Source organism: Schistosoma mansoni, chromosome 1, assembly GCF_000237925.1.
Source record: "Schistosoma mansoni strain Puerto Rico chromosome 1, complete genome".
Lineage (NCBI taxonomy): Eukaryota > Metazoa > Platyhelminthes > Trematoda > Strigeidida > Schistosomatidae > Schistosoma > Schistosoma mansoni.
Genome location: NC_031495.1, coordinates 5,178,550 through 5,181,919, shown reverse-complemented (window position 1 = coordinate 5,181,919; position 3,370 = coordinate 5,178,550).

The following is a 3,370-nucleotide window of genomic DNA, read 5'->3' as shown; positions in this document are numbered from 1 at the left end:
CTTACTTCGACTAGGCTTTTACCCCATGTAAATATGGATTAATCTTAACTATAATGTTTTCTTATCACAATTTGCATCCATTTACATTTATTATGATCTACTGTCTTATTTCCAACATCTTCCTTAAATTATATTAAATTTTTGTTTCCAATCATACTAGTGTTTTTCAACTACAAACCGTTTCCAGTGGGGTTTCATCCAATGAACTGAGTACTTTTCATAGAATGAAATCACACCAAAATAAATAGAGTGGTGAACTCATTCCATTCTCAAAGTGAGTCACACAATATCATGAATTGTTTAAAACAAAACACAAACACATCCTATTCCGAACCACTGGTCTATAAACTAAACTCACACTTGAGAGACCGAAGGTGTTGTTTCAATTGCCAATGGTGATGTTGTGGAGGAAGAGGAGTACACTAAGATGAAACAACCATCCAGTGATTCCTAGTTTCCAATGGATGTTTAACAAAGTTAGATTTGTGATACCCAAACTATTCTGTATACCTTATCATGATTACTTTGTCAACATACATCATATTCCTACTGTAAATCTGATCTAAGTAAAAAGAGAAAAAGAAGGGAGAAATGATAATTGGCAAATAGTTTCCCTTCCATTATCTTTGTTCTATTATATAATCAGTATAAAGTAACTGTCAATTATCAAAAAGAAATTGAATGAATAATAATTAATTACACAAGAATCAATCAAACATTCACATAAACATTATCATATTCAAGTTCAATATTCATTGGTCTCTTCATCATTGTACAAATTATAGCGGCAATTTGAAAGTTTATGGACTCTATCTCTCAATACCGAATTATTGAAGTTATCACTCACATAGAACAGGGAAGAAATTACGTAACAAATCTAGATAATAGATTTCAGGAAATGTATCTTTTCAGTTTCGGGATCATTAACTGAATGTATTGATAATCTAGTGTTAATGTTTTCATCAACAGATGGACTTACTACTTTTGTCCACTTATCTTGAGATATCCATTCAAGCAGAGTATATACCTCCAAAGACTGTGCAAATTTAATCCTGGATATTTTCAACACGCAAAATCTAAATTTCGATAAACTCTAATGAGGAATTTTACTCAGTGCTTCTTCTGAGACCTTCGTTCTCGTACACAAACTCTTAACATATAAACCACAGAGCTGGAGTCCGATGATATACAAGTTTAACTTCAATCAATCCACAATATTGCATGACCATCTTCCGTCATTTTCAGCGCTTAACTTCACCGATCACGTCTTAATTCAAAACTCTTCAACAGTTAACAGTCACAGTGTTAGATCTTTTAAAAACACATGATCTTCACATGTTTCGTCGATCGCCATGCATTCAAACTATGAAATCGGAACAAACTATACCTGCATCACGAGACAAGCACTAACCTAGAATCGTGAAGGGAAAGAGAGAAGAGGAATACGAAAGAACACACTGCATCGGAAATTGGAAGTAGACATGAAAAGGATGAATAGGAACTAGGAACAACTGGGAAGCATTGTCCATGATAGAGTTGGATGCTTCTTCACGAGGTGTAGCAATAAATTAAAATACTTCATTTGCAGATCGTCAATCAATTGTCTCAGACGATATTGTTTTTTCGTTTCCACACCAATCATTCTTTGCTCTCGTTCTCTTTCTGCCATCTTATCGTGCTACCTCCATGCATTTTTCTTTTGATTAATAATACCTACTACTTATATCTATCGACATCAGTAGCCCACACAACAAAAGTACTTGATATCATTCGATAAGTAGTGTCAAACTCAACCCTAAGTTTCTTAAACTTGTAGATAGAAAGATGTCAAAGGATTACATTATAATTGATCTCAGTTGGTGACAAGAACTCTATGAACTGATGACGCTAACTCATACCACTAGCTCGACTTCTATTATGTAATGTTAGCCATTTTCCTTTATTGAAAGAGATAATTTGGCATGTGAAGGTTAATTGTTCAGATCAAATACATTACTCCACCATTATTTTATTGCCTTTTATTGTCATTTGTTTTACAAATAATCAGAGTTCCCTGATTATTTTATAAATTGCTCACAGTCGTAGGTATAGTATACTTTTACTGTTCTAACACATACATATTTAGCACAAATTTTCAACCAATAATATTCGATTTCTTAAACTATTGTTTATATTCACTTTGCATTGATTGTTTGAATCTTCCCATTGATGTTTAGGACTGCAATTGAGCAGTCTTTTATTGGCATATGTGCATATTGTGCGTATTGCTTCGATATAGCCTTAATTCACAAGCATTATAAGCTTGGATGGATAGTGGCTAGCAGTGGAATACAGTTTGATGCGCGTTTCGTCCTATTTGGGGAGATTCAAACAAACAATACCAAATGGATTTATATATCACCCCATTGCACAAACAAGTGGCTATCAGGACTCAGTAGCTAAGTGGATAACATGATGGTGTTTGAAGCGAAAGGTAATGGGTTCGAGTTCCAGAATGAACATCGACTCTGAGATGTAGGTACATCCAGCTGAAGAGTCTCAAATAGAACGAAACGCGCATCAAACTGGATTCCACTGCTAGTCACTATCCATTTTTGCTTATAATAATGTTAATAGTGATTTAATTTATTTTCTATGCTTAAGTAATAATTTCGACTAGAAAATTTATTATTAACATGAAAAAAAGGTACTTTCTAGTTCAGTTCATTTTGTTTTATGATTTTGACTAGGAAAAGTACTTCGAATATTACTTCAATCCCCTACTATTAAAGCGTTTGAAGGTGAAAAATAAAGGGTATATATGTGTATACCGTAATAACATTGGTGTTTAAGTACCATTAGAATAGTTCTTGTTTCCTATTCGCTTATCATTCGGACTTTACACTTTTCCAAATGTTAATGTTAATCAAATAAGATTCGTATGTTTTGTTTTTTTGACCTCGTTATCATTAAAAAAATGTTTTTATTACGAATTTGGTAAACATGATTATCCCCTCACTTTCAGTTTGGATTACCTCTATATAGCTATTGTGATACAGTAGCTAAGTGGATAACGAGATGACGTTTAAAGCGTAAGGTAATGGGTTGAAGTCCTGTAGCGAACACTACCAATTGGGATGAAGGTACATTCAGCTGACGAGTCCCAGTTAGAATCAAATGAGCTTCCTGGCATCCACTAAACTCCATCTACTCCATGTAAATATCACAATATCACCTGATACTTCTTTTCTTTGAAAATTGAAAAACAGTAACTTGATATATTATTTTCACTCTGTGTCATCGACTAATGTCTGCCATAAATGAAGAATATTTGTGCCATATATTGAAGAAGATATCTATTAGTTTGTTAGTGTCGATATTACTTTTTAAT